At 42.3% G+C, this 27,538-nt stretch overlaps 1 long non-coding RNA gene across 2 annotated transcripts in view; it reads right to left on the bottom strand.

Annotated features, from left to right (window-relative positions):
- The window catches only part of LOC147022737 (uncharacterized), a 77,606-nt gene extending 58,543 nt beyond the window's left edge, over window positions 1–19,063 (bottom strand). For both annotated transcript variants that reach the window (XR_015059886.1, XR_015059885.1), the window contains exons 1-2: window positions 19,009–19,063; window positions 18,182–18,291 (exon numbers count right to left, since the gene is read on the bottom strand). This is a non-coding gene — a long non-coding RNA (uncharacterized LOC147022737). The remainder of the gene's footprint in view (window positions 1–18,181; window positions 18,292–19,008) is intronic.
- Between the last annotated feature and the right edge of the window lie 8,475 nt (window positions 19,064–27,538).

Below are 27,538 nucleotides of genomic sequence, written 5' to 3'. Positions count from 1 at the left end.
GCATCTGCTCTGCCCATTTTCTATAAATGCTTGTTGAATTATTTATTTGATAGAGATTATTACTTACGAAATCTAAAGATTTCGTAAGTATATTGATGACTTCCATCCTCTGTTTGTGTGTTTGTTTGTTACTTACGAAATCTAAAGATTTCGTAAGTATATTGATGACTTCCGTTTCTGTTTGTTACTTACGGAATCTAAAGATTTCGTAGGTATATTGATGACTTCCGTTTCTGTTTGTTTGTTTGTTTGTTTGTTTGTAGGCACTATAACTAGAGAACGGAAGAAGCTACCAATGTCAAATTACACCACGTGATTCAGGAGAGTGATGGCTAGTGCTGATTAGATTTTGGTCAAAATCGGTCAAAGGTCAAGGTCACAGTGAGGTCAAACATCCAAAACATTCGATTTTTGATGGTTTGGTACAGAATCATCGTAGAAACTTCTGGTTTGCGTCGCTACCTTCTCGAGAGACAGCTTTTATTAGACAAGGTCAGAGGTCAAGTTGACGATTTCGTAAGTACCAGTCTATTACTGCTTGTTTATTTGTTTGTTTGTAGGCACGATAACTCGAGAACGGAAGAAGCTACCAATGTCAAATTACACCACGTGATTCAGGAGGGTGATGGCTAGTGCTGATTAGATGTTGTTCGAAATCGGTCAAAGGTCAAGGTCACAGTGAGGTCAAATATCCGATTTTTGATGGTTTGGTACAGATAACTCGAGAACGGAAGAAGCTACCAATGTTAAATTACACCACGTGATTTAGGAGGGTGATGGCTATTGCTGATTAGATTTTGGTCAAAATCGGTCAAAGGTCAAGGTCACAGTGAGGTCAAACATCCAAAAAATGATAACTCGAGAACGGAAGAAGCTACCAATGTTAAATTACAACACGTGATTCAGGAGGGTGATGGCTAGCGCTGATTAGATTTTGGTCAAAATCAGTCAAAGGTCAAGGTCACAGTGAGGTCAAACATCCAAAACATTCGATTTTTGATGGTTTGGTACAGAATCATCGTAGAAACTTCTGGTTTGCGTCGCTACCTTCTCGAGAGACAGCTTTTATTAGACAAGGTCAGAGGTCAAGTTGATGATTTCGTAAGTACCAGTCTATGACTGCTTGTTTGTTTGTTTGTTTGTAGGCACGATAACTCGAGAACGGAAGAAGCTACCAATGCCAAATTACACCACGTGATTCAGGAGGGTGATGGCTAGTGCTGATTAGATTTTGTTCGAAATCGGTCAAAGGTCAAGGTCACAGTGAGGTCAAATATCCGATTTTTAATGGTTTGGTACAGATAACTCGAGAACGGAAGAAGCTACCAATGTTAAATTACACCACGTGATTCAGGAGGGTGATGGCTATTGCTGATTAGATTTTGGTCAAAATCGGTCAAAGGTCAAGGTCACAGTGAGGTCAAACATCCAAAAAATGATAACTCGAGAACGGAAGAAGCTACCAATGTTAAATTACAACACGTGATTCAGGATGGTGATGGCTAGCGCTGATTAGATGTTGGTCAAAATCGGTCAAAGGTCAAGGTCACAGTGAGGTCAAACATCCAAACATTCGATTTTTGATGGTTTGGTACAGAATCATCGTAGAAACTTCTGGTTTGCGTCGCTACCTTCTCTCGAGAGACAGCTTTAAATAGACAAGGTCAGAGGTCAAGTTGACGATTTCGTAAGTACCAGTCTATGACTGCTTGTTTGTTTGTTTGTTTGTAGGCACGATAACTCGAGAACGGAAGAAGCTACCAATGTCAAATTACACCACGTAATTCAGGAGGGTGATGGCTAGTGCTGATTAGATTTTGTTCGAAATCGGTCAAAGGTCAAGGTCACAGTGAGGTCAAATATCCGATTTTTGATGGTTTGGTACAGATAACTCGAGAACGGAAGAAGCTACCAATGTTAAATTACACCACGTGATTTAGGAGGGTGATGGCTCGCGCTGATTAGATTTTGGTCAAAATTGGTCAAAGGTCAAGGTCACAGTGAGGTCAAACATCCAAAAAATGATAACTCGAGAACGGAAGAAGCTACCAATGTCAAATTACACCACGTGATTCAGGAGGGTGATGGCTAGTGCTGATTAGATGTTGTTCGAAATCGGTCAAAGGTCAAGGTCACAGTGAGGTCAAATATCCGATTTTTGATGGTTTGGTACAGATAACTCGAGAACGGAAGAAGCTACCAATGTTAAATTACACCACGTGATTTAGGAGGGTGATGGCTATTGCTGATTAGATTTTGGTCAAAATTGGTCAAAGGTCAAGGTCACAGTGAGGTCAAACATCCAAAAAATGATAACTCGAGAACGGAAGAAGCTACCAATGTTAAATTACATCACGTGATTCAGGAGAGTGATGGCTAGCGCTGATTAGATTTTGGTCAAAATCGGTCAAAGGTCAAGGTCACAGTGAGGTCAAACATCCAAAACATTCGATTTTTGATGGTTTGGTACAGAATCATCGTAGAAACTTCTGGTTTGCGTCGCTACCTTCTCAAGAGACAGCTTTTATTAGACAAGGTCAGAGGTCAAGTTGACGATTTCGTAAGTACCAGTCTATGACTGCTTGTTTGTTTGTTTGTAGGCACGATAACTCGAGAACGGAAGAAGCTACCAATGTCAAATTACACCACGTGATTCAGGAGGGTGGTGGCTAGTGCTGATTAGATTTTGGTCAAAATCGTTCAAAGGTCAAGGTCACAGTGAGGTCAAGCATAATTCCGTAAATTCACGTGGAGAAATGGAGTATTTTTGCTTCGCTCGACGTTACGAGTTCGTTTTAACTTCGATTTTAATTTTGTCTTCGGTTTTTGCGATCGCTTAGGACGCTTAAAGCTCGGTTGTCGAAATTCTGGTAAAAATGGAATGTTTTGGAGACGTTTTAAGATTGTATAAAAATATTTCACTAGCGCGTCATGGGTCATCACGTGATGCAGTGTGCTCGAGCAGACGCGTCGTTGACTCACGTAAGGTCTTCCGTGTGCGCGCTGATGGTGTTTTCGATAAAGATGATGTTTAAAAGTAATTTTTTATCCCAATAAAGGTTATCGTCGCATGCCTGACTCGCTAAGCCGTCGGATTATGTAAAGATTGTTGGTGGATAGCCAAATATTACGGTTTTGTGACTGATAAAATAATATAAAATAATTGCGTGGAGAAATGGAAGTTTTTGCTTCGGTCGACGTTACGATTTTTGATGGTTTGGTACAGAATCATCGCAGAAATTTCTGGTTTGCGTCGCTACCTTCTCTGGAGACAGCTTTAATTTGACAAGGTCAGAGGTCAAGTTGACGATTTCGTAAGTACCAGTCTATGACTGCTTGTTTTGTTGATTGAACATATGAGTTGAATTCACCCATTTAATCGACAAGGAAATAAAAAGACCTTCAGTTCATTTATTTTCCTTGTTAATAATAAATACCTTGTTGACGTTTCAACCTGTCCGTGATTGTCATTGCCTTCCATTGATCCAGCATTCTCCGAACCGAGATAGACTGGGAGATTATAATTCCAAAACTAATTAACCTGTCAGAGTCGGCGTGCACCAGCGGTAAACGTTTCCCTGGTCTCTGTTTATGCTCCAACCGAGGCGAGTGATCTCAACGTGAAGGACGCATTCTACGCCACGCTCGAGTCTGTGGTTGATCAGTTCCCAAGGTGAGATACTCTTCTCGTCTTGGGGGATTTAAATGCATCGACTGGAACTGATAGGGATGGTTATGAGACATGTGTTGGACCCATGGTTCTGGAACACTAAACCAGAATAACACTAAGTTCCTTCACTTTGCAAGAAGTCATGGATGTAGGATGGCTGGTTCATAGTTTTAGTGCACACAGGCTCATCGCTGGACTTGGAATTCCAATGCTGGTGGTGTGGCAAAGGAGATTAACCATGTTCACGTTGATGGTTGCGAGAAGATGATCCAGAACTGCGAGATCTACCGGAGTGCTCAGTTCCTCAATATCGACAAAAGGCTATTTGTAGCAACTCTGAAGTTTCAGCTTACATCCAGGAGAATGGTGCCATCCCAGCCGAGGCTGGATGTTGGCAAGCTGAAGGATGAGAGGGGAGCTGAGGAGTTTGCGAATAGGCTGAGTGGGGATTGGAGTGTCTGGGTGCTTTAAGCGAATCCTGAAGGGTTGTGGAGTGCCTTCAAGCCCACCATCCTTGATGTTGCCGGTGGATGTCTTGGAACTCACCGTAGGGCAAAGAAGAATTTTGTCTCTCAAGGGACACTGGATACCATTGAACAGAGTTGCAGGGCCAGGCTGATTGGCAGAGTTGAGCTGTTCAGGGAGCTGAGGCGTAAAACTGCACATGCGCTGAGGGGGGACAAGGAGGCCAATGAACAAGGAATCTGTGAGGGGGTAGAGCATCACCCGTGGTCAAGAAATTCTCGCCCTGCTTACAGGGGAATTCACACATTGTGTTCCTCCAAGCCCGTCACTCGGTGTACTGCAGTTAAAGCGGAGGATGATGGGCTCTTGACAGAGGAGTCCGAAGTGAAGGCCTACTGGGCCAGTTACTTTGAGTGGCTGTACCAGGATGATCCACCAGCTGTTGAATTGGATAGCAGGGGAGTTACTATCCCTATTGCTGACCATCAATCAACTGTGATCCACCTTTGTTTGTGGAAACACAGGCTGCAGTGAACCGGTTGAAATGGGGTAAAGCTCCTGGGAGTTGTGGCATCTTTGCTGAACTTCTCAAGACTGGTGGAAATGCTGTCCTCATGTTGTTGCCTGCAGTTCTGTGCTCTACATGGAACACAGGCATCATCCCAACTGACTGGAAGAGGGGCCTTGTTGTCCCTCTCTGGAAAGGGAAGAGTGAAGGTCAGGACTGCAACAACTACCAAGTCGTGACGCTGCTCTCAGTGCCAGGCAATGTATTTCCTCGGATATAATTATTGATAGGGTTCGCCACCAATTGCTTGAGCAACAGCAGCCAGAGCAGTCAGGCTTTACACCAAAGAGGTTAACGATTGACCATATCCTTGCCCTCGGGTCCTCACCGAATGCAAACAAGAGTTTCGGCAGGGGCTGCTTGCAGCCTATGTTGATCTCTGCAAAGCATTCGATTCAGTGAATCGAAATGCCCTCTGGCGGATTTTAGTTCTTCGTGGGGTGCTACCAAAACTGATGAATCTGATGTCTCAACTATACTCTGGCATTGAGAGTGCTCTGAGATGTTGTGATACCATCTCGGACTTATTTCCAGTTGTTGCTGGAGTTCATCATGTGTGTCCTGGCACCAACACTTTTCAGCGCTTGTATGGATTGGATTCTGGGGGGATGTGGGACAGTTCAAGCTGCGGTGAATAGTTTGGGAATGTCAAGATCTCTGACCTTGATTTGACAGATGATACAATCATCTTTGCAGAGACTCTGGATATCCTTTTGGGGGCCATCGAGGTGCTGATTGAGGAGTCAGAGCCACTTGGATTATGGGATTCCATCCATCCATCAATTGGGACCACACTCTCGATAGACCGTTGGTGCTGCCTAAGCAGTCTCCTTGGCTATTGGGCACAATCCTGGATGGGTCGCCACTCCGACGCAGGATACCAGCAAGCTGGCACTCATTTTGCCAACCTAGGAAGGACGACAAGCAAAGTCAACCCCACCTGTTATTAATTCAACAGCAGAGGGGGATTTGAACTAAGGATCCGAGGATCCCAAGCCTACCACCCGAACCATTAAGTCAATACCAGGCAAATATTACAGGTTTCCTGTGGCAAAACTAAGATCCAGGCTTTCAATGACATCTTGGATGCTGCTATCTTGTCTGTACCTGTTTGTGGTGAGGATGTTGAGGTCACAGAGAGATTCACTTACCTTGGCAGTGATATTCATATCTCTGTTGGCTGAGAGCCAGAGGTCAATAGATGTCTGGGTCAGGCCTGGGGAGTCATGGATTCACTGGATCATGGGGTGTGGCACTGTCGGTACCTGTGCAGGAGGACGAAAGTCCGAGCCTTCAGGTCCATGGGACTTCCAGTCTCGCTCTCTGGAAGTGAGACTTGGATTCTGACTAGGTATCTGAGACGGAGACTTAATTACTTTGGTAGCAGGTCTCTTCGGAGAATCCTTGGCGATCACTTTTCTGACTTTGTGCCCAACGAGCGGTTGCTGAGAGAGACTCAAATTGGATTTGTTACCTGCATTGTCTATGAGTGTCAGCTGTAGCTGTATGGATATGTGGCTGGTTTTCCTGACGCTGTTCCTTCTTACCAGATTCTCTCAGTGAGGGAGCCTCATGAGTGGAGGTGGCAAATGGGCCGACCATGTGTCTCGTGATTTTAGCAGGTTGATTGGCATGTCAAGGAGATGGGGATGAGCCAGGCATCTGCCTTGGGGATTGCCAGACGGAGGCCCCTTGAGTACCAACGGAAAGTGTATGCAGTGACGCGCTGCTCCGGCGCTTGCTCCCATTCCTGACCTGACCTGATACTCCATGAGAAGTGTGGTTAAAAACCTCTGGAAAGAATTTAAGTGAAATATTTCTGAAACGAGTGACCCAATCGAGTTGCAGCCCAGTGGTCCAGCTCCCTCTGGGGAAGTTTAATTCATCAGTGCAGATGTAATGTTGGCAAATTGAGAAAAATCTCACATTACCACTGAGCTTATTTCAAACACCATTGGATGCGACGTTCGGAAATGGCTGGACTTATCGAACACGTTTTTAAAAATCCTTCAATTGTTTGAATATAACGAGTGAAACGTTATTAAAATGTTTGTCTTATTTTTGACAATTTAATTAGAAAGATTCACACCTTGAAACAGCATTGCACAATGCACTAATCAAATGAAGGTTACTTGAGCCTTTCAGTCCCCAGTTCTGCTGGCTTAGGGTGCAAGGACTAATACCAGACTTTGCCGCTGACTTATGACTCAATTTTTTTTATCAGTGGCTTAATCCCAGCAGCACGATGAGTCTCAGCAGACTGGGAGGTCCAAATGCGATGCTGTCAATGAAAGCACGGTGCATCCATAAGCTTTGGACAGTTATTGGATTTGAGGATAGATGGAACCAAATTGCTCTGTGCTGCTGGAAGCATCTCGGCGGTCCATCTCTTTCATAATCCATCAATCCTGTGCTCCAAATGCAAGTGATTTCTCTGCCTAGATTTTTGTCTTCCGTCTTAAGAATGGATAAAAACTGTACACATGAAGAAAGAGGTTATCTTGTTTAGAATTTCCCTCTTCACCGGAAGCTCAAGATGCAGAAACTGTGTTGAAATCCCATATTCTGTATTTGCCCATTGTCAACAAAATACACTGTTGTCCGTCAATGTCTTTGTCTTCCAAGTGATTTATGTACAAACTTCTCCATGAGCCATAGATCAATATAAAAAAAATAACAAAAAAGTTATAGTTGAGAAAGTTCATACTTAAACGAAAAATGACCAAAATGCAGTATTTGCCTAATATTACGGGTTGATTAAGATCTGATGTTTTCATCATCAAGTAGTCTTCATCCGGAGCCGAAACCCAGCGGGGCAACAGGTGGACACAAACATGGGAATGAATGAGCAGGAATAGAGGAGAGAGAAGAGGGAGAGAAATGGGTTAACAGGAATTAAAAAAAAATACGATTGTGGGAAAGGGATGGAAGATGACATGAGAAGGTGGTATACTGCTGAGAGAGAAGAGGGAGAGAAATGGGTTAACAGGAATTAAAAAAAAAAATTGTGGGAAAGGGATGGAGGATGACATGAGAAGGTGGTATACTGCTGCTTTTAATCTCTGGAGGGAAACCTGCTATTGAACGAAGGTGATTCCATGTACCAAACACTGACTTTGCACCACTGATAAAATTATTTTTCACTTCTGAAAATATTTCTTTATAAATGTAGCTTTCAATAACAAGGTAAAAAGTTTTATTATGAAAACATAAATGACAAAAAGGCTGACATGCTGTTTGGATTTTTGAAAGAAAGATTAAAATGAAGACAGAGGATTTTTTTTTTTAACTACAATTGTTTCAACTATATTCTGCTTTTAAAATATGAAGCCTTAAATTAATCAAAGTAAAGGTTTCTTAAAAATATAAACATATATATATATATATATATATATATATATATATATATATATATATATATATATATATATATATATATATATGAAAAAATGAAACGGCGTCTCACCTGACTCAACCTTCGCTCACCAAAAGCTCACCAACCTCGACCACCAACATCTTCCGCACATGGGAAAGGTCATCTCGCACCTCCTCGCACCTCCACATCGATTCAGTTCGCCACAAAGCAGAGGTATGCTGCATGGCCCAGGCTGCATGGGCCGCATGGTGCGGGGACGGGCAAAGCACATAAACAGCACCAACCGCAGCTCACCGGGGGTGCACCGGATGGGCATGCGGGGCCAACATAACCCTCGTCCAGTCATCAGAACACGGCCCAGGAGTTTGGACCGTGTTGTGCCGGATGTGCGAATGAGACCACTTCGTCCTAGGAGTCTGGCAGGGTGGGACCGGGACCCAAAAGGAGAGCACAATTCGGATGACAGCGCGTCGCTTCAGGTCGTCACCCCACCCTTCGCCAGGGCTTATAAAAGGCAGACCATGAAGCCGTTCGGTCTCTCTCTGTTCTTCGTCCGCCTGCCTGCCTCACCCGATCCTTCGCCTCTCTGCTCCACCCTCACTTCACCGCTCCTCGTTGTCTGCCTGTCGCTGCATCTACACTTGGGGCTGGTGTGCGACAGATGTACTTCTGGACCAGTGTGGAGCACACATTTCAATGAGCCCCGGCAAAGTGATCAAGCAGGAGATAATGCGCCGACTCTTAAGGTGGGATTGCTCAAGCGGAGCATCCCCCATAGTGTACTGGGTTGCGTTGGTCAGCCGACCCAGACAGGTATTGAGAGGCCGTTAGTCCTCATCTGCTCTCCTTCCTTCTGGCTAACTAATCTTCATCAGGTTTGTGTGTGTGTGTGTGTGTGTGTGTGTGTGTGTGTGTGTGTGTGTGTGTGTGTGTGTGTGTGTGTGTGTGTGTGTGTGTGTGTGTGGTGGTGCCTGTCGTGGCATAAGTTAAGATTGTAGAAGATATAATGGGATAAGTCTGCTCAGTCTGCTTTTGTAAGTTGCTTACCTTTTGTCGCATCCCACGAATTCCTTGCTATCCCTGCTGTACATAATAATAAAACCCATTCACTGTGTCACATACCTTTCCTTGCCTGATTGTAAATAAATGCTTGTGCAGAAATGTTCCCAGCTCGTTTTCATCTTTTCCTTCATTGGTCCAGCATGGTCCGTATCCAAGCCTAGCCGGGACGTTGTCCCCCAACTATCTGTTTTCTCTCCGGTACATCCTTGGCAGTTACACTCAGCTGCATCTGATGCAGTAAGGTGATCCAGTTTGACCAAGGCATACTGAGGGCATGCCCCCTGTAATTAGATCACCTGACCATTTTAGGTAACCGGTTTCCATTTGATGCAGGACCCTAAGTCACGTGGTTGAGTTATTAGCATTAGATTCGCGACCAGCCATGTCACGGAGTTACCTGTGTGTGATGGCCTGCAATTCCGGCGAGTCTTGTGGGAACCCGAGGTAGTGGTGTGGCATTGGACCCCCTCGTGGTCTTCTCACCCTGACCCCAGGTCCACAACACTTTATTGTCAGAAGTGGTACAAACCCTGGACACTTTGGTGTCTGGAACAGGATTCAAACCTGGGTTGTTCTTATCGCACCCCCCAAAATTAAGAGCAGGTTAGGATATAAATTTTATTTAATTATTTGGATGGACCATGGTGGACCAAGACGAGCTGGTTCAGGTGGGTTTTGTAACAACAATGTTAGAGGAATCCATGGCTCAGTATGACAGCTTTGACGGAGATCGTTCCCTGCAGCCATACCCAGAGGAAACGTTGGTGGCAACCGCGATAACAACGATGTTTGGGCACCCCCATCATCAAATTTCCCTCATGGAGGACATCGTGATCCCCATGGGATCCACATCCGATCATAGTAGATTGGCTTCGCCAAAGCCATTTGACATGACTCAAATATTGGAAATGGTGAAACAGATGATGGACCAACAGAGTGGTATGCAGAGTGATATGTAAGCAGGACAAAACCAAATGAGGAGTGATATGCAAGCAGGACAAAAACAACAGAAGAGTGACATGCAAAAACTGGCTGAGGATATTCGAGTAAATGGCGATGGAATTCGGGAGGAAATGAAGGCGGGTCAGGAGGAGTTGAAGGCAGAGCTGGAAAAGGGAAAGGGAGTAATGCAAAACATGGACCGTAATTTCGCAAATGAGATCAGGACAGAACATGAGGAGATGAACAGGGTGAAAGAGAATATGGAGGGTGTTTGGACTGCGATGAAGACGGGTAAGGAAGAAGTGACGAATAAAATAATGGCGGTTAAGAGAGAAGTAGATAAACTCGGACAGGTAGAGACGAAAAATCAGGAAATGGGCAAGCAATTAAAGAAACACGAGGACAAGACCAAAGAGTGTTTTAACATAGCAAGGGAGAAATTAACGGAGACACAAACAGAGATGGAACGGGTGAATGATGAATTACATAAAGTAAAAGAGGAGCAAACACAAATAGAAGGGAAGGTGAAGTACATTAAAGGCCCGGTCACACCTTGACGTTTTAGCCAGCGATGGCAACGTATTAAAATGTATGTAAAACGCTGGCTTGCGTTGAACTTTGATGTTTTTTTTGAAAGATTCGGACGTATTCATAGCGACTTGGTCTTATGTATAACGCATTGGTAACGGACACAGAACGTTTCGTTGTGTTATAGATAACTTATACCAACGAATGCTGAACCTGTTGTCGGCCTACACAACCAATGCCCAACGATAGTCTAACTTAGGCATAGCGCGTTGCACGCATCGCCGACGATGTCGTGACGTAGCCTATTAAAATGCTGACGCACAACGATTCGAATCATAACTGCCGTAGAAATGGAAGTGACAACATCGCGGTCACACCTTGGCGATCTTGCCAACGTATGCCGACCTAAGAAAAATGTGTCTAAAACGTTGGGGCACGTCAAATACGGTATGAGTAAGTTTGGTATACGTGAGTAGAACGCTAAAGTACGCTATCATACGTCGTAGTAAGTAGAGTACGTCAAGAAATTTTAAACATGTTCAAAATTTTACGACGTACTCGGCGTATGACACACGTTCCGCATGCGATGGGGATAAGTTTTACACACGATATGCGGACGCTTACACACGTCCACAAAGGCTACTTATAAGCTACTCATAAGTCGAAACACGTCGCGGTAATGTCTTTTTAACGCGAAACTTATTTCTAACTTATGTTTGACATGCTTTGAACCAATTCTTTACGTAGACCCAACACACATCGCCGTATGTAGACGTATTCCAATGACGTCTTCCGGTCGACAAAAATAAATAAATAACGTGTTTCTAGCTTACAACTGCCATATAAAGACGTGTTCCCAGCGGTTTTGGGAATTGGTATATAAAAATGCTGCTCATAAAAGGGGAACCCAACAGTGTTTTCGAGTCCTTTTTGAGTCGATGTCCATGTCAGCAGTAACAGTATCAGTATCAGTATCAGTATTAGTATTAGTAGTGGTTTGTTCATGTTGGCAGTAGTAGGTGAGTGTGAGGGGGAGGGTGTGGGTTATGATGGATCGTCCTTGCGTTTAACGATTTAACGATTTAAATGATAAACTCAACGATTTAAATGGCTGCATCTCCACTATTGAAAGTAGACGCTTGCGCTCAACAATTGGATTTTTTTTTCCACTCAACGACTTTTAAACGGTACCACTCAGCTATTTCATTGTTTACAATGAACGATTTAAATTGCTCTCACTCGCCTTTGTTTTTTGACGCTGGGGTTTGGAAATTTGAAGCGTTTCTTCTGAACGTGTTAAAACGCTCAAACTCGACTATTTTAAATAGACGCTGCCGATGGACAATTGGAATCATCGCCAAGCTAGACATCGAAGTGTGAACATCCTCGTCATGCCGAAGAAAAGTTTGAAGAATGCTGCAAATAAGTGTCCTGGCCGTGGCCCTGGACGCTGTCGCAAGGACGATCCATTATACCAACGTCTTTCAGCCTATGAGTAACTTAAAAGTAACGTCTGTCGACGTGTGGCAACGATCGCGTAACGTGCCAACAACAGGTTAATCATAGGTTAGAAATAAGTTTCGGGAACGCTAAACATTACCTCGGCGTGTCTCAACTTATGATTAACTTACAAGTAGCATGTGTTGACGTCTGTCAACGATCGCAGACCGTGCATACAACTTGTGGCCAGCGTAGCGGAACATGTGAGTCATACGCCGGCATACGTCGTGAAATTTCAAGCATGAAAAAATTTGAGGACAACCAAAAAGTACGTTTAAAGCCAACGTACAACGACGTATGGCAGTGTTTTTCAGCGTGCTCTCAATGTTATCAAAACTTACCCATAATGTATTCAACGTGTGCCAGCGTTTTAGAAAAAAAATTCAAAAATCGGCATACGTTGGCTAAAACGTCAAGGTGTGACCGGGCCTTAAGATTGAGCTGGTTGAATGTCTTGAGACCCGATGTAAGGGTCAGGATAACCTCCTTCAGGAAAAGAAGGGAGAGAATATGCTCCCTCGAAGCAGATGGCGACCAGGTAAGTCCAGTCAGTTTTTCCGAGGTGGAGCGGGCACATAATGGGAAAGTGTACATGGCAAGTTTTTTTTTTGGGGGGGGGTAGAAGCCCCGGGATATATTTGGCTGACACAAGCCCCCAGTATGATTGTGTCAGAATGTATGCAGGGCGTGAGTACCATGGCATGGATGAGTGTGTGTGATGGTGCAGGGAACGCATCGACCCAGACGGGAGTAGCGGTTAGTGTGACAGACGGGAAGGGTGGGCCTCCCGAGCGTGATAAAATTATTTTGGAAACTGTGCCCACTCCACGGGACTCTGCGTGCAAGGTACGACATTGTGCACAGTCTGTGCTTGGCAAACCACCCGAGCGCGGACCATTGAATGAAGTGCTAATGGCTTCGGAGGAGCCGGCGTCAAAACGCTCCGTGCCAGATAAGTTATCGGACACGGATGGGTAAAAGCAGAGCGAACAAAGGGATTATGGGAACTTGGGGAAAAATATTTTCCCATGTGAGCCCATTTCCGAGGGCCCACGTGCTGTGCGACATGATTAGTGCTGGCGGGACACCCGGCACGAGTGCAAATGCCTGTGTGACCGCCGGACGGCTCTTGTGCATGGCCAGAGTAAGAGTGGGCGTGGAGAAGCTCACGGGGTGGCCCGTTTGCAAGTGACATCGGCAGGGATCCCGCAGCACGAATAGTGGGTATGCCGGACACGTCGGCGTTTCCTGTAGGAGATTGTCCAAAGCCAGTGCAAAATTTGAATCAATTAACAGGCGATGGATGTGCTGCCGACCACCTCCGTGGAGACAGAAGGCTCACCAAGACTGCATCTGGGAGAACGAAGCCAGGCGAGGATGAAGTGAACATCCTCGCCTGGGCAAAGGAGCACTAGTTAGGGGAAGGAGATAGCATTAGATAGAACGGCCTCATGGGGGCATTCAAAGCAGTCCTCCATGTGGGTCTGGGAACACGAGTTAGGGGAATTTAGGTTAGAAATTAGAGATCATTGGGAACAAGGACAGACATGGAATGTGGAGTGGGGGATGTAGCTTAGCTCTATAGAATTAAATGGAACGTGCATTCGAGTTAGGGATAACGGGGAGCATGAGTTAGTTAGAAGAATGTAGCTAGTAGAGCGTCTGTGTGAGTGGAAAAATGATGAGTGAATGTGGGTCAGTGGGCCTGATTCTGAATGGAGTGAATGTGAAATGCATGGAGTGAACAAATTATTGGGGGAAGGAGTGAATCCCACCCAAGGGAACCCGAAGTTAGAGTTATATTAGTAACTGGGATAGTCAAATTAACAAAGGGATGTCGTTTTGTGGTTGGTGTTGAACGAAGGCACGAAACATTTTGCAGGGTGCAGGAGATGATTAACCGGCTCGTAGCGTGGCTTGTGAAAGGTGAGTATCGAGTAGAGGACACCCCGGGCGCTGGAGTAGTCGTCCAGAGTAGGCCGTGTGTCCAAGAAACCGAGGAGTTAAATTAGGTAATGAGCATGGGTTCCCAGGGAAAAGGGACCTGGAGCACCAAAATGCCCTGTGGGCATTGAGGGGGAAGTGCCAGTGAGGGCATTCCCCACATTAGTGAGGAGTAGGTAGGCTCGGAGATAGTCTCAGCGAGCCGTGGGTGTGGAAGAATTAGTTCGGCAGGTGGGCAGACCTGCCAATGGAGCCACGCTGCCCAGCCACGAAATTGTGTAAGAGCACGGAGGAAAATTTGCCGGCCAGACCCAAATTAATAATGAACACCAATACAGGCGACAGGAATCATGGTGACTGGTGATGAACTCGAAAGGAGATGACTCAGTGCCATGCACTGCTCTCTTAGAAGTAAATATTTAAAAAAATATTTTCAAGTGTTGGGTGGTTGCTAGACTACCCTTATTCTCAGGTTTTCCAGCTGTCTGTATGTCTGTCTGTTTGTTTGTATGTAATGGACAGCTCTGGAGGCCAGAGGAGTCAACCGATTTTGATGAAACTTGACTGGTAGGTTCATACCGGGATCTAGTTGTATGCTTTTGAGCACCGTTGCTATGGACGCCACCGTTGCCTAGCAACGGGACTTTGAAATTTTTGAAAAAATCCGAAAAAATATTTTAAATTTTTTTTTTCGAAAATCAAAAATCGGCTTCGGCGCTTTTATGCGCACTATAATCAACCTCTTTGTCAAAAAAATTCAGCCCGATCCGTCAAAAACTATGACTAGTATGCAATTATATTGCTACCACCCATGTCACCTACCGGCTTGTTTATTTGTTTGTTTGTGTGTCTGTGCCATTTGTACATTATTCTTTCACGGCCAAACCTTAGCACCTGGAGGCCCCAGATTTTGGGTGTGTGTTGATCCTTCAGAATCTGGGCAAGGTTTGAAGCTGCCACACACTGGCCTTTACATCCGTTTGAAGATCACCAAAGGCTGCTATAAAGTGTATTTTGGGATGTATGGTCAGGCAGTGATTGCTACTGCCAGCCCACAAGCAAAAGGCAACCACCAAGAGGCCAATGACTCTCCAGCTTTTCAATGCCTAGCACACCTCAAAACCACCACCTGTTAACACCTCTCATATTTTCATAAAATGCAGGCAGGTTCAAACAGAAAGGTTGTACAGGTTGCGTGTGATCTGAGTCATTGATGAACAAATGGCAGCCATCACTATGATGACAATACAGTATATTGTTTTTCAAAACAGGTGGCTGGTACACCCACAATTATGCAAGGATATACAAGGAACTTTGACACAGGAGCAGGCAGGCCATTGCTTTCCCGTAGTTCATCAACACCCCAGTTCATTTAATCTATCACAGTTTATTTACTTCATAATTTCATTTACTTAATAGTTTTACTGGGAAGAGGGGAATTAGGTTGAGGTGGGGAGAACAGTTGGGCAGGCACAAGGGCATTATAGCAAGGGTTCATATGAAATTTATTTTATCATTATTATTATGGTATTTATTTTTTATGATCTTTTTTTTTTCTTCCTCTTCATTCACTGGCGTTTCACCCACACCAATTTTTTTCTGTCACGTTCTCATTCCTAATTGGATATTTCAAATGAGGAGCTGAGAGGAGAAAGCTTTGTACAGGATCAGTCATTGCTGTTTTGGATATGACAGCATTTGGATTATTGGAGGAAAATGTTAGATAGATGCTTCAAAAGCAACTTCATGTTCTTTTGCATGTTATAATAGTTGTTAATTGATGAACATTCAAATTTGACCAATTACCTTGTTATTTATCTTGCTTTATTATCAAAATAGGCAACCAATTGTCTGCTTTTATTATCAGCAATTGACAGTATAACACAACGGAACTTGCAAAGTTAGTACACTGAACTGATCAGGACACAACAGACAAAATCAGGATGGAAAATATGCATGCATGTGGTGGACAAGATGGATCCAGAAGGAAACTCCAAGGAGGGAAAACTGGAAAATTGCAAGGAGAAGGGATTTGGGTGGGGTTAACGAGGGTAGAAAAGATCATGGTTTTGTATTGGGGACGATTTGAGATGGTGGTGAACAACTATCTTGAAGACCTGGAGAGAAGAATGAGATTGAAGAGGAGGTGGAAATTGATTCCACAGATTGGGAAAAATAGGAACAAATGAGTGGAGGTGAGCAGTGATCCTGGATTTAGGTAGTTTCATCAGAAAGGGGTTGATGGTGGACCGTGTGAGCCCATCCTCACACCACTCCCTCAAAGCTTCCCCCTTAAACATTCCCACTCACCCTACCCACTCAAATCACCCCCCCTCATCCTCCACCCTCCCATCAAATCCTCCCATCACATATATTCATGTATTCTCAGATGTATTAACTTGCGGCTTGTGATTGAACAAAGTATAAAATAGAATTGTACCTTACTAAATCTTGTGTGCTTTTATCTCACTGAAATACCTCTAACCAAGACTGGTGTCTCCAATGTTTAAATGGAATTGCCCAGCTGCTAAAGAGGAGAACGCCTTGCTAACGCCTCGTTGTCTAGCAGAAAGTAATCCACCCGGTCTCTGTGTTTTGTCCTAACCCAGTTGTCACCCTCTCCTCAAGGCTGAACTGGTGTTCACATTACTTCATGTTTGTTAGCCCTCCCCTGTCTTTTTCTGTCCAAAATAGTATAAAGAGAATTACCGTGTGCATTTTGAGGAGAAAGGGGATTGTGTTTGATGTTGTTCATTGTTTGTTTATCCTCTTTTTCCATGAGCATGTTCGTTGATGTTTTCTGTTAATAAATGGTCTCAGACTCCGACAGAGAAGATTACTGAATTTCTTCCACAGTTGGGACTGCAATTAGCCTTCTCACTTCAAGACTGGCCTCCTATATCTACTGCCCCAGATATGAACTCAGCCTGGGAATTCTTCAAAAGAAACCAGCTCTCTATTATGCACCGAGCCATCCCATCTCAAATTCTACAGTTATGCTACCCTCCTTCCCACCCATGGTACACTAACCTGTGGTGATGCAGTTCCTCTGAAACAACTTGCCTTTTCTTCCTGGAAAGCAAACCCACCGAAGGTAATCTCAGCTTGTTCCACAAAGCCCTCGACTAGTGTGTGTCCACTCTCAGGCAAGCCAGAAAACAACATCTATCCAACCTCAAGATTGAACTTTCAAATTTTTCAAGTCTCCCTCAATTTTGTCCTTCAACTCTGCTGTTGGTGTTTCTCCACTCTCTATACTATTCCTTTTGTTCTGTTGCATCCTGATCCTTTGAGTGTTCTTGCTCTCCCCTGAGCCTTGAGTGTGTGTGTGTGTGTGTGTGTGTGTGTGTGTGTGTGTGTGTGTGTGTGTGTGTGTGTGTGTGTGTGTGTGTGTGTGTATATATATATATATATATATATATATATATATATTGTCATGGTCTGACCGATTGAAAATTGATCAATGCATACATAGGTCACAACAGATGGTCACCATCAATTGTGTTAATCTGCAAAATATTAATGAAATTCCATGTGCAAAGAAGCTCACTTGTGAAGCACAGCAAGCTCATGCTTCAGACGCACTAATCTCACCCATTGAGCACCCCAATCTCATCATTCCAGCACCTAAGCTCACCCGCCCAGCACTCCAAGCTCACCCACCCAGTGCCCCAAGCTCACCCACCCAGCGCCCCACGCTTACCCGCCCAGCGCCCCAAGCTTACCCGCCCAGCGCCCCAAGCTTACCCGCCCAGCGCCCCAAGCTTACCCGCCCAGCGCCCCAAGCTTACCCGCCCAGCGCCCCAAGCTTACCTGCCCAGCGCCCCAAGCTCACCCGCCCAGCGGCCCAAGCTCACCCTCCCAGCACAGCAAGCTCATCTGCTGAGCACAGCAAGCTCACCCATTCAGAAAAGCAAGCTCACCCATTGAGAACAAGCTCAAGTGTTGACCATAAGCACAACCATTCACAAGAGCAAACTCACTCGCCAACCACATTATGTTCACCCACTCAGCAAAGAAAACTCGTGCATTCAGTAAAACAAACTCACCCATTGATGGGTTCAACTCTTCAACAAGCTCACCCATTGACCATAGCAAATTCACATATTCAGTTGAGCTAACTTACTGATCAAATGCAAGCTGTTCATTTTCTGCAATCTTCTGCTGGAGTTTGTTTGAAATGTGAGACTCCTGTGTTGTTGCCTGTGCCAATTTGGACTCCTGGCATTTCAGCAACTACACAAAGCATCGATACCATGGAGGCACAAAACAATCAGGAAACCACTACTCATGCATGCTAAACACTGGCAGTGCCTGTACATATATACAGTATATACATTATGAGAATTGTCATTTGATAGGATTTTCAAACAAGCATGAGTAATTTCTCAAAGTTACACTGAAATAAATGGTTAAATTAATGTGTAAAAAGGAAACAACAAAGCACTGACTTATTATTAATCCTACATATTTTTAATGGGTTCTGGGTCTGTGCACATGGATGTTGGACTGGCAGTTCCTCCCAGTTCATCAGGTTTTTCTGTTATATTTTCGGCCCTGTACTGTATTGCTGTTTGTGTTTCCATCCAATTTTCCATGTTAAACTGTACATTGTTGTATTGTATTGTCAAATTAATATCCGTGCTATTCAGGCCTAGTCGCCCAGGCCTCAGATAGCTGGCCTGAAAATTTTGTCTCCACTCTGATGTCACGTACCTCATTCCCCTTCTTTTCTTCCAGTACTATCCTTTGAGCCTCCAAAAATTTTGCTTCAGAAAAAAATGAAGACAATCAAAAAGCATTTTCTTTTACTCCAATAAAAAATAATCACAATCTCAATCTGCCTGTACGTCATTATTTTTCCCCTCCTTTTCTAAATATCTCGAAAATGAACCTTCATTGAATGAAACACTTCTTCCTTTGAAAGCTTTTATTCATTTTAAAATGCATCACCTTCCTTATTTCTCCATCACGAACACTCCACACGTTATTCTTCTTCTTCTTCTTCTTCTTCTTCTTCTTCTTCTTCTTCTTCTTCTTCTTCTTCTTCTTCTTCTTCTTCTTCTTCTTCTTCTTCTTCTTCTTCTTCATCAAAATCTATTCTTTATATTCTTCTTCTTCATCAAAATCTATTCTTTATCTTCTTCTTCTTCTTCTTCTTCTTCTTCTTCTTCTTCTTCTTCTTCTTCTTCTTCTTCTTCTTCTTCTCAAGGTTTTTTTCCCCCAAAACCTGTCTCAATCCTAAATGTTTTTGTGCATCAATCCTCCGACACACTACTTTCCTCCATGCCCATACCGACGGCACTACTTTCCTCTGTGCCTTCAACAATTTTTTTTTGCACCTCTCCCATGATTTGTGTCTCCATATATCCAGATCAGGAATCTTGAGAAATCCAGTTTGCAGAGGTTGTCTCTCATGACAATCGATCCTGCTTTACATCCCTTATAATGGCATCAAACTCCTCCATGTCAGTACCCTCCTCCAAATTTCCTATATGCCAGCATCCTTCCAACCCCACCGCTTCTATATCCTCCTCTTCAGCATCCCTCCACTTAATTTCCCCTCTTTCTATGCCCCTTCCCCCACCACACCTCCTCAAAATTTCCCCTTCACCCACCCACTCAAATCCAGGCCGCTGCTAATGAACCAGACATCTGATTAATAGAATCCTCCCTCCCACAGGATGTCCCAGACTCCTTAGTGTCTCTCCCTGGCCATTAAATCCTCCAATTTTATAGGCCTGAGCCCCAGGCAGAGATGCACTTTACATCAAGAATTCCATTTCTCACTGCCCAGGTACTGATCTTATATATTCAAACCCCAGGTGTACGTTTGGCTGCGACTCCCCACGCGCTCCCATCTCTTGTTTGGCTGTGTGTTTTACTGTGCTCCAAACATTTCCCGATTGTAGCTTCCACGATTGTGACTACCACTTTAATCAGAGTGTGGAAACTTGTGCACTCCAGTGACCTGTTGAGATACAAGTGACCTGGTATCTTCTTCTCTTATTCGCTTGTTCAAAAAAACAAAATTAAATCTAATTTAGTGTCTTGTTCTTTTGTTCAGAAAAAAAAATTTACTCTGAAGAAAATATAAAATGTAATTTAGTCTTGTATAAAAAACCATCTTCTTTTTCTTGTTCTTCTTTCGGCTGCTCCCGTTAGGGGTCGCCACAGCGGATCATCCGTGTGATCCGCATAGTGATTTGGCACATGTTTTACGCTGGATGCCCTTCCTGACGCAACCCTGGTCGCCTCTTACGACACAGGGATATGGTACACCTATTTTAACCGGGGTATACACCGGCCCAGTATACTGGTACTCATTTCGCCGACCTCGGAAGGATGACAGGCTGAGTCAACCCCCTGGTGTATTAATTCAGTGGCCCAACGGGGCTTGAACTCAGGACCTTTTGGATCCCAAGCCGCTGCCCTAACCACTGCGCCAACCCTGTATAAAAAAAACCATATGAAAGGTAATTTAGTCTTTTTTGAAAATAACAAAAAATGTAGATATATATATATATATATATATATATATATATATATATATATATATATATATTACAAATTTGCTCTTCTCTTTTCTCTCTTGTTCAAAAAAAAAAAAATCAGTATCTTGTTCCCTTGTTCACAAAATTAAAAAAATTAAAATTTCATCTTTAGTCTCTTGTTCAGAAAAAATGTAAAATATAAATTTACTCTTGTTCTCTTTGAATATAATATAAATACAATTTACTCTTTCGTCTTGTTCAAAAAATAAAATACAATTGTGTCTTGTATAACAAAAAAAATACAATTTAGTGTCTTGTTTCTTGTTCAGAAAAAAATAATAATTTAGTCCATGAAAAAAATATAAAACGTAATTTAATCTTGTATAAAAAAAAATACTAAATATAATTTAGTCTCAGAAGAAAATAGAAATCTAATGTAGTCTCTTGTTCAGAAAAATATAAAATGGAATTTACTCTTGCTCAGAAAAAAACAATTTTTATAAAATCTAATTTACTCTTGTTCAAAAAAAAGATTTTATAAAATACAAATTTACTCTCTTCTTTCTTGTTCTCTTGTTCAGATTTTTTTTTACAAAATCTAATTTAGTCTCTTGTTCAGAAAAAAAAAAAATGTAATTTAGTCTTGTTTAGAAAAAAATAAAATACACCACCGCTTCTTGAGTTGCACTGTAACTCTAATATTGTTCAAAATAAAAATAAAAATGTAGTCCATTAAGATAATATAAAATACAATTGTCTCTTGTTGAAAAAAAAAATCTAATTTAGTCTTATACAAAAAAATGTAAAATATGATTTAGTCTTTGAAGAAAATGTAAAATGTAATTTAGTTTTAGTTGAGGAAAAAGTGTAATTATGTCTTGTTTTAAAAAAAGAAAATCTAATTTAGTCTCTGGTTCAGAAAAAAAACAACAACCTAATTTAGTCTCTTGTTCAGAAAAAAACAACAACCTAATTTAGTCTCTTGTTCAGAAAAAAATATCTAATTTAGTCTCTTGCTCAGAAAAAAGTATAAAATATAATTTTGTCTTGTTCTCTTGATCAAAAACGATTTTACAAAATACAAATTTACTCTGCTCTCTTGTTCAGAAAAAAAGAATATGAAATACAATTTACTCTTGTTCAGAAAAAAGATTTTACAAAATTTAATTTAGTCTTATACAAAAAAATATACAAATTTACTCTTCTCTTTAGTCTCTCATTCAGGGGAAAAAATAAAAACTACAATTTACTTTTTACTCTCTTATTCAGAAAAAATAATACCAATTTACTCTTTTCTCTTTGAAAAAAATGTAAAATCTAATTTAGTCTTATTCTCTTGTTCAAAAAATAAATAAATTAGTCTTGTACAAAAAAAGAATACAGTTTGAGTCTCTAGGCCATCACCTTGACAATGCAGACAGATCGTTAGTCACTGTCTTCTCCCACCTCCTTTCTTATCTTGCACCCTCTGCTCTTTCATCATCCCCCAGGTTTCTGTTTGACACTCGTGATCTGCCAGTAGCACTCTTGAGTGAGACTTCCAAAATCCAGAATCGCTGCTTACTTCCACTCATTCTTTCCTCTTTATTTTTGCGACCTGTGGAACCAACTTCCTCGATTTCTTTCATGTAATTCCTCCTCCATGTCTTTAAGACAGCTGTTCACCTGCATCTTAGATCATCCCCCCCCCATCTGAAACCATGATCTTTTCTACCCCCGTTAACCATGCCCAAGCTCACCTCTTTCCAAATTCCCATTTTTGCATTCCTGAGAGTTTGCTCCTGCATATACAAAGCTTTACCACATACAAAGCTTAAATCTGCAGCCTGATGGAGTACTGCTCTCCCCTCTGGAGTGGTACTCCTGTCTCACACCTAGCTCAGCTTCATGCTGTGGAAACCAAGGCTTTTAGGATCATTGGTATCTCCTGCGATGAAGCTGAGTCTTTGGGTCTCTCACTCTCTCACTGTAGGCAGGTCGGTGGTCTTTCTATCTTCTACCATCTCCTCTCCTGCCTTGCCCCCCCCCTGCTCTATCTGTGCTCTGTTCCCCCTATGTTTCCACAGGGCCCTCAAGGCTCGCCAAAAAACCCCTTCTGGTGAAACTGCCAAAATCAAGAATCACTGCTTACCTTCACTCTTTCATTCCTCTTTCCTCCTGGCCCTGGTACTAACTCCCACAGTCTCTTCAATCCCACTATTTCCTCCAGGCCTTCAAAACAGCTGTTCATCACAATGTCTTATCTTTCCCCACCCAAATCCATGATCTTTTCTATCCCCGTTAATACACCCCAAAACCATGTCATTCAAATTGCCCGTTTTCCCTCCTGAAAGTCCCTGTAGTGTCCATCTTGTTCACCCCATGTACCCCTCTCCATCCTTCTCCCTTTCACAGATCTCCTCATGTCTCTGTTCCTCATTGTTTTGGGCTTCCCTCTCCTACCCCTCTTGTCTCCTGCTCCCCTTCTTCTATGTTCTGTGTGTTAGCTCTTATACGAGCCTCGACAATGTATGCAAATGTATGTATGTATGTGTATATATATATATATATATATATATATATATATATATATATATATATATATATATATATATATATATATATATATATATACAGGGTGTCCCAAAAAATATACAACTTTTCATCTGCAAAGAGGATGGTCATAACATATTTTTTAAAAAGATATATGGCTGGCTAGAAAGCTGAAAGGTTGAAGTTTATTGTACCAATGTCAAAATTGCCACCAAAATTTAAATTTTGGTATAAAATCGTCGTTTTCTTTTAGACCACATGTTCGATGTAGGCTCCACGTTGTCCGATCACTACCTGCAAATGTGTTGTCATGCTCTCCATCACTTTGGGAAACGTTTCCTGAGGAATGTTCTGGATTTCTCGGTGGATGTTTTCCTTCAGCTGATCAAGAGTCTGAGGCCTAGGGTTTCCATAGATCCTTTCCTTGAGATACCCCCACAAGAAGTCTGGAGGAGCAAGGTCAGGGGAATACGGTGGCCACTCAACGTCTTCGTAGAGGGAGATTAGGTGGCCCTCAAAATGTTGGGTGAGAAAACGCCTTGTTTGGAAAGGCATAAATGTCTTTGCAAAGGATCCTCTGAACGGTGCTCTTATGAATGTTTATCTTGGCAGAAAGTCGTCAAATCGATTTTTTTGGACTCTGAACGACCGCCTGTCTCACCATTTCCACATTTTCTTCACTACGACCTGTCCTCTTCCGACCACTGTGACCCTTGTGAAGGTCACAGAACGTTCTCACATTGGTAAACTTTGCGATGGTGCACTTTATTGTCCGAAAGTTTGGTGCCGAAGTGGATACCGAAATGTCTCGAGTAAAGACGTTGCACCTGTATGACACTTTTCGTCTCGTGCCAAAGTTCAACAATTTTCGTCCATTGTTGTACGGTCAGTCTTGGCATTTTTCTGGCGCTTGCTTGGTATGAAAATAAACTTCAGGGTCTCTGCAACAATAAATGAAGCATTAGTGACAAAATTACTGCTTTTTTAGGATCAAACGAAGCATTTTAAAAGTTGTATATTTTTTTGGGACACCATATATATATATATATATATATATATATATATATATATATATATATATATATATATATATACATACACACAGATGCATCTTGTCTTCTATGTGCATCTTCCCCTAACCCTCATTCTTCCCCACATCACTTATTTCTCAAAGTTTCCCTCTATTTTTCCCCTCAACACTGCAATTGGTGTGTTCCCCCCTCTTTGTACTGTTCCTTTTGTTCTGTTATGCCCTGATCCATTCTATGTTCAAGCTCCTCTGCAAGCTTCGACGTTGTATACAACCTCCCCCCTTCCACCATCTCCCCCAATCTTTTTTTTCCTTTGCTTGTATGGGCAACCTTTTACAATTATTCCAGTATGTGTTGGATGACCGTTCATCAGGATGACTTTAAACACTGATGACATCATGAATTGCATGTGACCTACCAACGATAAGAAGCTGGTGAAATATGTAGTCATGTAGGACATGATTATCTCAATAAGAGTTCTTCCATAATATTGAGAGAGTATCAATATAAGATGTAGGTTGCATTGAGGTTGAAGAAGAGGAAGGGAAGGTCTGTATGTTTTATGGCTACTGGATAAGGAAGGAGGTGGGAAGGGAGTGGGCGTGTCTTGGATGAGATGACGGTTTCAATTATGGTTAATTCCTTTTTGACACTGAATTTCTTCAAGCATGCAAGCCTTAATAAGACATGCAAGTACATTTCAGAACCGAATGCTAAAGGTACGATTACATGAACTTATTCAATCACAGAAAGACTTTTACAACCTATTGCGTTGTTGTGAATACAATACAACATATCATTTGTTATGGGGTCTCTTCCAGTTCCATGTCAGAAACCCACATAGCATAGTTTCACAGTACATACTGACAGGCATGAATGAGTGTGATAATAATGCTTGGTAACACTCATAGCAACTGAACATCAATGCCCTCTCTCTGCTGTCAAGTCGTGACCCCAACACCGACTGATGATGTCACAATTTTACTTGTTTGTTAAATAATGAATTACCATCTGACAAGAGTCTCTGTTTTCATAAATTGATTGACAGAATTGAACAATAATCCATTACGATTTGACAATATTATGTTGTGAATTCTAAATTAGCCCTTTTCCTGTAATGATATCATGTCGTACAGTATTATGGAATAGTCAAGTTGCTAATGATTTGGTGATGTGTCTTATTTGGGATGCTTATAAAAATATATTATTTGAAGTGATATATCTTTTGTGCACATTCCTTTTTTGCAACTGCCACGGTTGTGATTTATAGTCCTCTGAACAGATATTCCGACGCAAGATAATACAAGGAAACCAGAGACGAGAGAGATTTGGTGAGAGAGGGAGGAGCAGGGGGAAATGGGGAGAGGAGAGGAGAGGGATAAAATTAAAAGGTTTAGGAATGCGTCTCCACATCAGGGGAGGGGAACATGAAGAAGGACGAGTCAATATGGTCGAGTAACTGCTCCTACGCCATAATAACACATGAATAACCACGAGGGATAAGGGTTATTTATTTTCCTTTGCTTTAAGGAAAAGACAAAGTCAGAAAAACTAGACTGAAGACAGTGAATCACAAGGCATTAAACCTCAGCATGAAGGAATTTAAGCAACCTTGGCAGTTTCAGCCACAGAATCACTCTCTTCACCACTTGACATTTGCTGATGGAACAGAGACTGAGATTACCAACAGAAAATAATTCTGAATACCAGACAGCAGGACTTTGGAATTTGATCATAGAACCGTCTCAAACTTGAACGCATGCCATGGCCTTCACTGGCGTTTTGTGGCTGTTGAGTGTATTATTTATAAAGATGCACTGCAGTAACTCAACCTTGCTGTTACAACAATTCTTTACAGATCCCTACCTGTATCATTGACCACAAGCATGGCATTAGGCTGGGAACTGCACCAACTTCAAGTACCACATCATGTCATACAGCATCCTGACAGATTTGGACATATATCTGTGCTCATTCATCGTAGCTGGATCGAAAATGCTGGAACACCCTACCAAGTACCTTCAGAGCTAAACTATTGCTGTGGTAGAGAAAGCCCACCACTATCATCTTTGGCCAACTTGTGATAGGTGCTAAATGCTGCTGCCCAATGCTATAAGAGAAAAGAAAAACCCAGAAGCAATGCAATACTCCAATGCACTACTCCTGTGGCATCTTCAATACCAATAAGTAAATGTTTGTGGATGAGACAAATGACGTCATGACCCCTCCAAAATAATGGCGAATTACATTACACCACGTCCTACAATGCACTCCAGATGAGCAAGCAAAATACTACTGTTTAAAAAAACTGCATACATTTTCTGTTCATTTACCGGTTCAATTTACCGGTTCAATTTACCGGTTTACCGGTGCCAGAAACCACTTTAACATCAGCTGGTGCCTTAGGTCCAGCATTCTGATAATTGGTGGCCAAGGGCCAGATGTAACACTGTCACAACAACCCTTTACCCCTGGGCCACCTGAGTCAGTTATCAAGCCAATATCACCTTTTCAAGCCCACAATCATATACATCCACCTAAAGCAGATGATTTCTAAATGCGCCGTAGTGCAAGGTAAAACACAATAAATCTACATCCTATAACCAGGGAGTCTCGACAATAGACTGCTCCCAAACAATCCATTACGACGGTTCAAAACCTCGTTTGACCAATCGCCCAAACAGGTCGTTAGATCTTCAAGCACGAACATTGTGCAAGGAATAAAAAGTGCTGGTGAGCAATTTATTATTTGGTGAAATAACTGCATTATTGTTGCAATTGTTCATAAAATTCAACACACGTAAAATGACAGAATGCGCAAAAAATGTTCTATATATATTTTGCTTTTACGTAAACCATCCTTTTCACCTTGTACACACCTTTCTGAGCCTTTTTGACATGTTTTGTTTGTCAGTGAGTTCCTTGTTTCGTGTTTCTATCCAGCGACATTTGTCTGCATTGCAGATGGAAAATTTATTAATTTCTTGTTTGAACCTTTCTGCCTAAAGAAAAAAAATAAAGAAGCACAAAATGAAACAATGACAACATCCCAAAACTCTGATAATTTTCAGAATTTGCAGGTTAATTCATAATAGTGTTAAGAATGTCTTTTCTAGTGCTGTTTTTCATTGACCAAAGTCGCATCCTACTAAAAAAATGTCTGATGCTGTACTAGTATTGGTATTACACTGCAAATTATGCCATTTAAAAACAAAAAAACACTTTTAAACTATGCTGTTCTGAAAATACCATTGTGCAAAAATTGGAATGTGTTTAATAATTCTTGTGTAATAGTTGGAGTACTGCTCCCCACTATTGGCTGGCACCCCAGCATCACATCTGTCTCTACAGAAGTCGATACATTCTACAGCTCTCGACATTATTAGTATATCTTGTGATGAGGTCAAGGCACAAGGCCTGTTTTTC

This window comes from Eptatretus burgeri, chromosome 7 (genome assembly GCF_056783735.1).
Source record: "Eptatretus burgeri isolate ZD-2024b chromosome 7, Ebu_testis_v1, whole genome shotgun sequence".
In the NCBI taxonomy this organism is placed as follows: Eukaryota; Metazoa; Chordata; class Myxini; order Myxiniformes; family Myxinidae; genus Eptatretus; species Eptatretus burgeri.
Note: the sequence above shows the minus strand (reverse complement) of the source record. Positions and strands in the feature narration are given on the sequence as shown.